The following is a 12,980-nucleotide window of genomic DNA, read 5'->3' as shown; positions in this document are numbered from 1 at the left end:
ATTACATCGGAATATTGTCTGAGAGGGGGGGGGGGCGGGGGGAGGGACGTATAGCAGAAGAAAAAATAGTATTGTCATAATACGTAAATGAAAACACCTGTCATGCGCACGACGCATTGAAGTTGATACAAACACGCCGGGTACACCGCTTTTCCTCCTTTCGCGTCTGCGACTTTCGCCATGACTGTCTCAGTGCAGGATCGCGCTCTGCTTGTAAAGCTGCATTACAAGAATGATGACTGTGCACACGTCGCTCTGCAGAAGTTCCTGACCATGAAGGTTTTGAAAAAGGCGATGATCCGGTGACTGCAGTGGGTCTGGAGAAAATGAATCGGAAATTCGAAAAGACGGGTTGTTTTGGTGTGCAACCTGGTAGGAGAAGGAAACGAATTGATTCGACGTCAGTGGAAGCAATGCAGGAGGATACGAGTGGTGGTGTGCAAACGTGTAGTGCACGGATAGTTGCCCGAACATTGCACATACACGTGAGCACGGTGCGTAAAATCCTACGAAACATACTTCTTTGCTATCCATTCAAAACTACCCATGCGCACAAGTTGCTTCCTGTTGACCTGCCAACAAGAGAGAGACCTTTTCTTGCTCGCATTGAAGTGGACTATGATAGGCTGTGGAAGATTTTGTAGGCAGACGACTGGGTGTCCCTAGGTTAGTTAGGTTTAAGTAGTTCTAAGTTCTAGGGGACTGATGACCGTAGATGTTAAGTCCCATAGTGCTCAGAGCCATTTGAACCATTTTTTTTTTTTTTTTTTTTTTTTTTTTTTTTTTTTTTTTTTGTAGGCAGACGAGGCCCATCTGACAGGATATGTCGATACAAAGAATTGTCGAATATGGTCAACGGATAATCCACATGCAAATCAACCAGTACCACTTCATCCTGGAAAGGTTACTGTGTGATGCGGGTTTACAGACTCATTTATCATGGGGATATCTTTACAAAGAGACAGGAGTTTCCGGTCCTGTTACCTCTACCGTCACAGGTAAGCGCTATGACCGTCTTTTGCGCAACCATGTCATTCCAGGTCTCAAACAGCGTGAATGTGTGGATGGGATCATTTTTATGCAAGATGGCGCACCTCTGCAAATTGCTAATCCTGTTCAGCAGCTGCTGAAGTGCCATTTCAGAAATGCTAGAATTATCAGCTGCCATTTCTCTACAGCCTGACCATCTCGATCATCTTACCTTAATCCGTGCGACTCCTGGCTGTGGGGCTATCTGAAAGAAGTTGTATTCAGTGTTCTGATTGCAAACTTAGCTGCATTGAAGGCACGCATTGCGCAACACATTTTGGACATGACCCCGGAAACACTTCGATCAGTTGTGGAAGATGCTGTTTCTCATTTTCAACTTGTTACAGAAAACGGTGGACAGCATATTGAACATGTTTAGCCCAGTCACACGGAAAGTAATAATCCGATTTCAATTTGATTGAGGCTTTTTATGCGGTTTTTGGCCTCAGGACGATTAAAAACTGATTTTCCCATCCGATGTGATATGACCTTACCGTGGTGGATGGGCTTACGTAACTAACGGTATCACAACTCTACAGTACGTTATTTTAACATCAAACGTACACCTTAGGCATTGTTGTGTGAATCATTTATCATTTGTAGTCGACCACTGTTAAATTATGATGCTTACAGCGCCATTTATTACTACATTTTGTAACTATTTATTTTTCTTCTGCTATACGTTTTCCCCCGCCTCCGATAATATTCCGTTGCAATTTGACGTCATTCTGAAGAAGCTGAGTAGCACCGTGGTGCTGTAGTTATGATACTAAACTGTTATATGGAGGGTCGTGAGTTCAAAACTCTCCTGGACTGTACAATTTTAATTTCTATACTCGGTTCGAGTACATTCTAGAAGTATCCACACACATAAAGCATCATTGTACTGGAATTTTCTGTAGCTGTATGTATACTGTATGTGTTCTGGCCAGAGGTAGTTCGCTCCGCGCTCTTGTATGTGCAAGTGCTGAATAAACGTTCGTTAAGTGAAGTTAGTGTTCGTCATTCATCTCATTACACCGTCTTATAATATCAAATGCACACTATCAGAATGAAATTGTCATGGGGATCACGAAAAACTCTATCTCGACGACCTTAGCGTCCAGCTGAACGTGGTCCAGAATATAGAATTCCCGTAACACCTCCATCTGAAGATAATCTTGCTGTGACTCGAAAACTAGTTAAGGGTGCAATAAATCGCATCAAATAAAGAAAGCGACTGGTTGCAAATTTTGCCTGCGTAAACGGCCAATTTAAAATCTTATACTTAGTTCGTCATCCTCAATTAATATGTTTTCTTTGTTCCGCATCTTGGCGGACGGTATAATTGTAAGTATATAAGCGTAAGCTTTAGTATGTAACTACCATAATTTCGGATACAATCGCAGGCAGCCTACATCAGACTAATTATTCCACGTTGTGGGTTAAATGCTATATTAGTCGAAACGACGGTAGTTTTATCTTATCATGACGTGGTCATATTCAGAAGAACAGTGTTGAAGTCTTTAGGAATGACTTACCGTGGGGATATTGTAAAAGTGTTAACAGGACTCAAGAATATACGCGGATGCCGTACAGAACGAAACGAAAGAAGAAAAGTAGGGCTCGTCCTGGTCTGAACCCGGGACCTCTCGCATCCTAAGCGAGAATCATACCCCTTTTTTATACCATCAGAATGACTTGGTACTATCATGACACTTGAGTAGACCATAGTCAAGTCATCATGTTATTATAAGCTGCAAATGGGAGAAAACATTAATTACGGTAACAGAATAATAATAATAATAATAATAATAATAATAATAACCGAGAACGTAGCCGACAAACCACCACCAAGCTCACATGGTAAGTATCAACAACTATTTTTATATGGTTTTCTAGTAATTTATAATTTATTTTATTATTTTATGTTCTTCATTTATTTCTATAGTTCGTAATAGAATTTAAAATTAGAAGGAAGACGAAACCAGATTACATCCGAAATAGAAAGGTAAGAAAACTCCCAATTTGACTGTAAGGTTTGTAGACGCTCATGTGTATCCATACTTATTCTATACACATTTTACAGTAGAACTGGAGCGATGCTGAGTCAGTTCACAAAACAAAACGAGCAGGGAAACCAGGGGAGGACACGCAGAAGCAAATCAGATGGGAACATACATAACAAAAACAATTAGAAAAATTAAATTAACCAACACCTTGCCGACAGAAAACAAGATTCAGCATGTTGGCAAAGAGTCCTCGATATTGAGACATTCGCAAGCACGTCCAATAGGCAGTGATCATGTACTGCATGAAGTTCGTGCGATCTTCCCCCTCGCCTTTTACAGCACAATGAATGAAGTGTCCCAGCAACCACATAACGGTATGGGTTTTCGACCGTGGAAGCAAAGAAGAATCTGGGCGCAATATGATGTCCTTAGTTTATGCAGCCACAGAAGATCGCGTAAGGACGGCCAATTGTGTCGTGATCCAAGACCAGTTTGCCATATGACCTCCAGAAGTAAAGCGATATCGTATCGTCTCTGGAGACGTACAACGACTACATAAATCCGTTGCACTAAGTCCAATACGTAAAAGTCGCTCGTTCTTTGAAATCATGTTATTTACCACCTTATACCACGAGGACGCTACGCGTATCGGCAAAATCGGGAGACTGATATTGAACCAACGTATTGTCCAGGTTGTGTTAGGCGATTCTCTTTCAACGAGGTTCGGGCAAGGGACTGCTAATTATCGAGCTTATATGAATTTCATGGTGAGGAAAGGTCTCCATAAGATGTCAGCCACTAAATAGCTCACCGCAAGATAGAAGTCACGAATGTGTTTTAACTTATAATTTATTGGACCAACATCAAAAGGGAGTTCAAGACTTGCAGGACGGACACAGAGAAATAAATGAGACGTGAATGTGTGAGTTTCTCGCGTCAGCGCAAAACAGTACGTCGCACATATAGCATCTGCGTCTTCCTTCATATATCAGTCAGGCCCAATCCCCCCCAAAGGAACGAGGCTTCGTGATCACCTCATACCGTAAGCGAAATATATGTCTCTTCCATAAGAAACGACCAGACAATTGTTGTAGTTTCTTCGCCATCATCGAGGGAAGCGGATAAACTTGGGCCACGTCAAATGGCTCTGAGCACTATAGAAATTAACTACTGTGGTCATCAGTCCCCTAGAACTTAGAGCTACTTCACACACATCCATGCCCGAGGCAGGATTCGAAACTGCGACCGTAGCGGTCGCGCGGCTCCAGACTGTAGAACCGCTCAGCCACTCCGGCCGGCTGGGCCACGTAATAAGCTTTGCATAAGACATATGTATCCAGTGTCCGGACTTTCTGGAGCAGAGTAAATAGAACTCCTGTCATGTTCTAGTATCGCACCCTGAATGTTTTCCTTAACGGACTTCCAATTGAGCGTGGCCATTTTGAGTGGACAACGATCAATGATGATGAATTGTGTGACTGGATTCGTGATTTGCTCTCAGAGAGGTTACAATTCGTAGTGATAGACAGTAAATCATCGAATAGAACAGAAGTGATATCTGGCGTTCCGTAAGGTAGTATCATAGGCCCTCTGCTGTTCCTGATTTACATAAATGATCTAGGTGATAATCTGAGCCGCTCCCTTAGATTGTTTGCAGATGATGCTGTAATTTACCGTCTAGTAAAATCATCAGACGATCAATTCCAATTACAAAATGATCTAGAGAGAGTTTCTGTATGGTGCGAAAAATGGCAATTGGCGCTAAACAAAGAAAAGTGCGAGATCATCCACATGGGTACTAAAATAATCCGATAAATTTTGGGTATACGATAAATCGCACAAATCTAAGGGCTCTCAATTCGACTAAATACCTAGGAATTACAATTACGAGCAACTTAAATTGAAAAGACCACATAGATAATATCGTAGGGAAGGCGAAACAAAGACTGTGCTTTGTTGGCAGAACGCTTGCAAGATGCGACAAACGCACCAAAGAGACAGCCTACATTATACTTGTCCGTCCTCTGCTGGAATATTGCTGAGCGGTACGGGATCCTTACCAGGTAGGATTGACGGAGGACATCGAAAAAGTGCAAAGAAGGGCAGCTCGTTTCTTGTAATCGCGCAGTAGGAGTGAGAGTGTCACTGATATGATGCGCGAGTTGGGGTGGCAGTCACTGAAACAAAGGCGGTTTTCTTTGCGGCGAGATCTATTTAGGAAATTTCAACCACCAACTTTCTCTTCCGAATGCGAAAATATTTTGTTGACACCCACCTACGCAAGGAGAAGTGATCATGATAATAAAATAAATCAGAGCTCGAACGGAAAGATTTAGGTGATCTTTTTTCCTATGCGCCATTCGAGAGTGGAATGGTAGAGAAGTAGTATGAAACTGGTTCGAAGAACCCTCTGCCAGGCACTTAAGTGTGAATTGCAGAGTAACCATGTAGATGTAGAAGTACATGTACCGAGAGACGTATGGCGATGCACCGCAGTAGCCCATGGAACAACCGCGTCATCAAAGCCACGCAAGGGAAGAAGCTTGCGTTTACCTACATTAAGTTTTGCACCTGAATTCCGATAAAAATCATCGATTACAGCCTTCAGTCGAGGTATCTCAGCAGTATTGCGAAGTAGAACCACCACGTCATCCGCGTATGCACGAACAGCTGTAGTCCCGCCGGAAAGCGTCCAACCCGTCAGCTGGGAAGTAGGGGCTCCAGAGACAACACAAAGTCATTGACAGCGGGCTTCCTTGAAGCACTCCCCTACGGATATTTATTCAGGGCGTCAGTTGACCATTGACAATCACCGAAGCCGAAATACCCGTAAACAGATCTCCCGCCGTTTGTCAACAGTGAAACCAACTGCCTCCAGAATCCGAAGCAGGAAGTAGTGATTAACATGAACAAATGCCTTATGGAAGTCTAGAAAAGCAAGGGCACAAGGAACGGACGTTACAGCAGCAACCGAAACCACGTTACGACACAGCTGTTGCAACAACCGTCTCCATCAGAGCCGACATCCTACTGTTAACTTCCCTCGCCACAGTCTTATAATCAAAGTTTAACAAAGTAAGTGGGCGAAAGCAATCAGGGCAGCCGGTCCAGCGCGTTTAAAACAATTTTTCCCACTGTGAACGAGGTCGGCACTACTCTACCCAGAGACACTTCATTCAAAAGGGAGGTAAAGGTAGCACCCAACAACGACCAAAAGCGCACATAACATTCCTTTGGAAGTCCATTTAGACTCGGGGACTTTTGAGTAGGCGATCTCGCTATAAGTTTGTAAACTTCCTCAGGCTGAATGGCAGCTAAGAGCGTTGCATTATGTTCATGTGTAATTGTTATATCCAAGATGCTGACAGGTGGGTCGTAAAAGGTTTCAGTGGACTCATCAATGTCGTAGATGTCGATATAGTACTGGTGTAAGGTAGCACTACATCAGCTTGCGCCGTTACGATACGTGAATCATTTGTCGTGAGAAAATGACTACAAGCGCGTCGGTGACGGGTCTGATGCCGAAGCAAATGATACAAGGAAGTCAGTTCTTCCGTCACCAATGAAAGTGGCTTCGGTCGGATTTTCAAATCTTCCATTTGCATTCTCTTCAAGGTCAACAATTTTGATTTTACACGCCTGACATCCGCAATTCACAGAGGGACGTGATCCGAAGCAGCACGAAGTTCACGTCGGATGGAATAGTAATATTCATAAGTTCTCCGAAAGTCTCACGCTTTGGCAGCACGTAAAAGTATCAGTATTTGCCTGAGCCTCGGTTTTTCCTGCTGTGTCCACCAGTCAAAGGTGGGAGAGTATTTCTCAGTGAACCGTAGAGTACGCTCCCACACGACTCGCCCACGTCATCGAGAGAGGGGTCAGTTAGGTGAGCGACGTTTAACATCCACGGAGGGCGAAACAATTTGACTGGTTGCCGTTCAAGATTGAGAGTTGTGGCCACAGCACAGTGATCCGTAAAGGAAGCTGGGATGACTTCAACATTAAGAATACTATCGCTCAGGCAATCTGATAAGTAAAACCTATCTAACCTGCTACTAGAAGTCGCAGTAAAGTGGGTAAATTTAACTAACGTCGGGTATTTACGTATCCAGACGTCTTTTAGTCATAAGGAACGGACCAATTCATGTAATTCACGAGAGAAATTAAAATTAGGAGATTGATCTGCAGGACGCAACACACAGTTCAAAACACCACCCAACAGAATACCCGGAGGAATCTTACGCACCAGATAAACAATATCTCCTATCTAAAAATGAGAACAATCCACAGCGCGACCAGTGTCAGAAGCGGCATATAAAAGAACCAAGGTAAGATTAAAAAGTTGACAACCTATGCCCCTGCCAGAATCCAACATTTCTACCTCAGCAACAGGAATGCCTTCGCGGAAGAATAAGGCAGTCCCCATAGAATATTCGGGTGCTACATTAAAGAGCATACGAAAACCAGGTAAGGAGAAATTACTAAATAACACCACATGTAAGAAAGCTATGTACGCACATGAATCATAAATGAACTGACGGAGGGAAGCCAACTTAACGTAACTTAACGTAACGAGTAGCTCGGTTCGGGCTTTTGTTAAAGTTTCGAGAACATACCTTCACCGAGGAGTCAAGCAGTATATTGCTCCCTCCTACGTGTATCTACGAGACCATGAGGATAAAATCAGAGAGATTAGAGCCCACACAGAAGCATGCCGACAATCCTTCTTTCCACAAACAATACGAGACTGGAATAGAAGGGAGAACCGATAGAGGTACTCAGGGTACCCTCCGCCACACACCGTCAGGTGGCTTGCGGAGTATGGATGTAGATGTAGATGAAGGAAAGGAACGTGTAGGCTTGGGTCATTGATCACAGCTAGACAGGGATGTACGGAACGTCCGAGTAGGATTACGTAGATAGCTGAGAGTCAAGATCCATTGCGGAATGCCAAAGGAATCAGACATCGGGAGACCAGAACTCCCGTCATGGCAACCCTTTTTCTTAGATTTCTTACGTGCTAGAGTACGGTCAGGTTGTATATGCTGTTTCTGTCGGCTACGTTGGATGGCGGCCTCTGCAGACGGAGGTGTGGGAGGAGTCGCAGGCACAGATTCCTCCCCCCCCCCCCCCCCCCCCCCCCCCACCACCACCCAGATAACTAGGGTCGTGTCACTATAGTCACAAAGGCGGAAGCATTCTGTGGAACTATCAATACAACAGGTGATACTTGGTCGCTAATTTTATTCTCCTCGGGAGTTGCTGTAGTCGGCAAACACAGGAAACCGCCGGCGGCTGAAGACGAAGGAAAAGGAGGACATTGCATCGTCTCAGACTGTAATGGACGACACAAAGACGAAGGGGAGGACTCCGCTCCCTCTCCACAGAGGCAACTCAGAAGGAGCCACTTCGCGAGCAGGATGGATACTGTAGATAACTTCTTCGTCACTCACCGTACCACGAACGGGAGGTATCGTAGCATCCTTACCAAGAACGAGAGGTATCGTAGCATCGAGGAACAGGGGACACAATCGAAGCGGAAGAGGTTGGCGCAGAAAGCACAGCCAAATCCTCACCATCACCATCCTGAATGTGACGTCGCTTGTTTGTCACCCTTATAGGTTCTATCCTGGGGCCAGTAGGATTCTGAACCCGTCGCGGAGGTAAAGGCGGAAATTCATTGACAAGATTATCAGAACTAACTGTTCATTATAATCCGAAGCAGAAGTAGGGCCGACGATGGGAGTGGAAGGAACAAGAACAACAACCGTCAATTTTCGACGCTGCAGTAATGACGGCTTTAATACAAAAACCCTCCGCGGACAATTAGACCGAACGTGTCCATTTTCATTACATAGGAAGCAGGTTCCCTCTTCACCAATATGCATGACACGAACGTGGTAACCACACACTTGTAAATGTGATGGAATATTGCGTTTGACATGCATTTCCATGGAACGAATTAAACTATAACACTGTAATCTGTGCTGAGTAGACTAGCGTTCACGACCGATATTTTTCACGTTACCATAAGGAGTCAATATGTCCTTTAGAAAATTGTCATCAACTTCCGGCGGGAGGTTGAAAACTCTAACCTTGGTATATTCTATTTCAAGATCCGCGAGTGACACCATACTAACGGAATTATAACGATGCTTGAACGGGACTTGAGAACCATGTTGCGACAGTAATCTTTCAACGTGAAGGGGATCCATAAATTTCACGTAAAACACGTACTCGTCTGCATCAAACTAAGCGGTGTGGGCCTGATCAGAGCTCACATGAATTGTATCGACAAGCCAATCGTGGATTTCTAGAGACCCGGGCTGCACGTGTCGCGTTGTTTTATCGAAAGTAAAGTTCACAGTACCTTTTCGTGGAATACACGTGAAAACCATGGTAGCCATAGCGGAGCGGCCGAAGCCGCTGCATGCAGACGAACACAGTCAGTAAAGGCGAAGCGGAGGCGCTACGACTCACTCGGCAAACACAACAACACTAACTAGGAAATCTCCACACAAACGACGCAGCGGCAAGTGAAATAAACAAGAACCTTCCTGCTCGGCGTTCGAAACGGAACTGATCGAGAACTAGTTAATGGTGCAATTAATCGTATCAAATTAAAAAAGCGACTGGTTTCAAATTTTACCTACGTAAACCGCCAATTTAAAATCTCGTCTGTAGTTTGTCACCCTCAAATAATATAATGTTTTACCCGTTCTGTCTCTTGGCGGACGGGATAACTGTAAGTATATAAGGGCATGGTTCTTTCTGTAACTACCAAAATTTCGGATAAAATTGCAGGCAGCTACCTCAGACTAGTTATACCACGTTGTAAGTTAAATGCTATATTAGTCGAAACACTGGTAGTTTTATCTTTCATGACGTGGTCACACTCAAAAGAACATTGTTGAAGTCTTTAGGAATGATTTACCGTGGGTATATTTTTATAGCGTTAACGGGACTCAAGAATATTCGCGGCTGTCTTACAGAATGAAGGGAAGGAAAAATGTAGGGCTCGTCCGGGATTTGAACCCGGGACCTCTCGCACCCTAAGCGAGAATCATACCCCTAGACCAAAGAGCCAGCTGAATGACTGTCTTTCTCAGAGGAGAAAGTATGTAAGCGCCAAGCGGCAGTTTAGAGTGCGCAGGGAGCGGTGGGCGGGCGGGGGGGGGGGGGGGGGGGGACGTTGCCACGCGACGAGATGTGCCACTTCTCCGCCAGTCGCGTCCTTGAATGCCTCACGATCTCCACGTGTCTACCGCTTGACATTCAGCCAACATCCAAGATGATACGAGAGGTCGTACTCAAAGTGGAATGGGTAGGTCGCCGGAACATCGCCAATTTTGGCCGTTTATAAAATGCTTCACAATTCGAAAAGTGTAATCTTTGTATCTTCATGGCACGTAGGTAGCGGAGGATCTTTTTTCTCTATCTTTGTTTGTTTCTCCTCTACAAGACAAACTGTCTACAGTTACATCGTGACCAACAGGAGCTTCACATTAACCTTCCTCTACTATTTTTTTTTTTTTCTAGAAGGTTGTCAGAAAATTTGTTTCATAAGCTATATGTGGATGAAAATTCTACGCCAAGATCGGAAATTTTCTTTTCTGATTACTAGTTTCGGGTCATTACCGAGCCATATTCAGATCATTCTAAAACGCTGTTCAGTGTGTGACACACATTATATATCGTCGTATTTTTACATAAAAGAACCGTAAAGCTAAAATGTTAGGTCGTTATGTAAACTGACAACGTTAGTTACTAATCAAATGTTGATACAGTGCCCATTTTGCCACCCATATGTACAGACGACAGACAGCAATGATAGTTGTTGCATTGCCCATGAGTGGCTGTAAAGAAGATATCATTTCTAACATTGATATCCGTAACAAGGAAGTGTCTGCGTGACAGCTGAGTTGGCTGATCAGAAGATTGCTCGGTAATGAGCGGAATCCAGTAATCAGAAAAGAAAACTTCCGATCTTGGCGTCGGATTTTTGTCCATGCATGTTTCAAATCAACTGATCGCATATCTCCCGCCATCGAAAGTATCAGAGAAGAAGGTGTTTTGAGTATGACACTTCGAAAGAGAGGAGGATACTGTAAGTTCAAAAATGGCCCTGAGCACTATGGGACTTAACTTCCGAGGTCATCAGTCCCCTAGAACTTAGAACTACTTAAACCTAACTAACCTAAGGACATCACGCATATCCATGCCCGAGGCAGGATTCGAACCTGCGACCGTAGCGCATAGAACCGCTCGGCCACGTCGGCCGGCATACTGTAAGTGTTTAACGTGCCGCTGATGGCGAGTTCATTACAGACAGAGCAAGAGCTCGTATGTAGAAAAAAAAGAAACCACTCTAGCATTTGACTTCAGCAATACAGAGAAACAACAGGAAACATAAATGTATTTGGCCAAAGCAGGATCTGAAGATTCCTGTCCTAGGGCTCAATTTCGGCCGGAATGCTCCAAAACGGCGTTCCGACACATCCCGCAAATTATTTTTATTATATTTCATTTTCTTTTTTTTAGTTAAGTCCCACAAGTCGGCACCGGAGATTTGAAATAGCACTCATGTATTAAATCGCAACGTAACTATGAACGTTGAACTTCATTCCTCAATCGTGATCGGTACATATCGGTAACCTTCGTGTAGACTGTCCTTCGTTTGAGACTGCCACCAAACTCTGTGATCTACTGTAATAACCACGATAAGTTTAGTTTCGTTCATGTTGTAGAAACGAGCGTGTTCAAATTTGTTGCTTATTTGTTGTAGTAAATATGAACTTAAACCATTCCGTCCGTAAGACAACTCGTTGAGTGGAAGACAAATGACAAAATATTTAGTAAATATCTAACACCGTGTCACATGTCACATCGTGCTTTGTTTTTCCTAACTCTTCGGTAAGTCGGAATTGTACGTGACACCGGTGGGCCAGGAATATCTTCAATTGTCATGCATCAGTAAATACTTTATTAGGCAGCTATAGTACAACTGACCGAACGTTGCTGCTGGCAGCAGTTGAAAAGGTGGCGTCATAATCACGATGACTACCGACTTGTGCCAATGCTTTCTAGATGGTGTTACTTGTGGCAATATGTGTCGAGCAGAACTAGGGGGCAAAGAGACAGTGCTACGGGGGACATGATAGCACCTGTCGTTTGTATTAAATCTCGTGGTTTTAATATCCTGATTGTTAGAAATTATATTTGAAAAACTTGAATTTCAGAACAGTATTTTGTAAAAGAACGATTTCTCAATGTTAGTTTTATCACAAGTTTTCAAAAATCGAAACTTGTGATTTTTATGGCTGGAGGGAGAGGGGAAGGGGTTGTATGGTTGAAGAGGTCCGTTTCGGCATCTACACTTTTAGAATTTAAGGAATGTGCTGCCCTCTCGAAAGCGATTCCACTGTATGCGCATCCTTCTTCAGTGCAAGGTCACTACAGCTTGGAAAAGACGGGACACATCTCAGAATTGACGGCCGAAGTGGCCGTGCGGTTAAAGGCGCTGCAGTCTGGAACCGCAAGACCGCTACGGTCGCAGGTTCGAATCCTGCCTCTGGCATGGATGTCTGTGATGTCCTTAGGTTAGTTAGGTTTAACTAGTTCTAAGTTATAGGGGACTAATGACCTCAGCAGTTGAGTCCCATAGTGCTCAGAGCCATTTGAACCATTTTGAACCATCTCAGAATTGTCCCTCGACCATTGAACTTTCTTATTTCTTTAGATATAGTTGGTTAAAACTGTTGTATAATTTTTGCGAATGAAATCCTCAACATTTTATCGTTTCGAGTCCTATGAGACTTGTTTAACAACACGGGTACATTATCTACGTCCGCGTCTACTGTACAGTCAATAAGCCAAATTATTATGTGTGGTGGTGGGCATTTCATGAGGTAAGGTTAGGGCGCTAATTGCACCTCTGCTCCTGATTTCGTTCCCCTAAGA

General features: G+C 43.9%; 1 non-coding gene across 1 annotated transcript; it reads right to left on the bottom strand.

Moving 5' to 3' along the window:
* Positions 1–10,034: 10,034 nt before the first annotated feature.
* Positions 10,035–10,106, bottom strand: Trnap-agg (transfer RNA proline (anticodon AGG)). The gene has a single exon. It is a non-coding gene; the product is annotated as a tRNA-Pro (tRNA).
* Positions 10,107–12,980: the final 2,874 nt, after the last annotated feature.

Source organism: Schistocerca serialis, chromosome 1 (genome assembly GCF_023864345.2).
Source record: "Schistocerca serialis cubense isolate TAMUIC-IGC-003099 chromosome 1, iqSchSeri2.2, whole genome shotgun sequence".
NCBI lineage: Eukaryota > Metazoa > Arthropoda > Insecta > Orthoptera > Acrididae > Schistocerca > Schistocerca serialis.
This window is presented reverse-complemented; position numbering and strand designations above follow the sequence as displayed.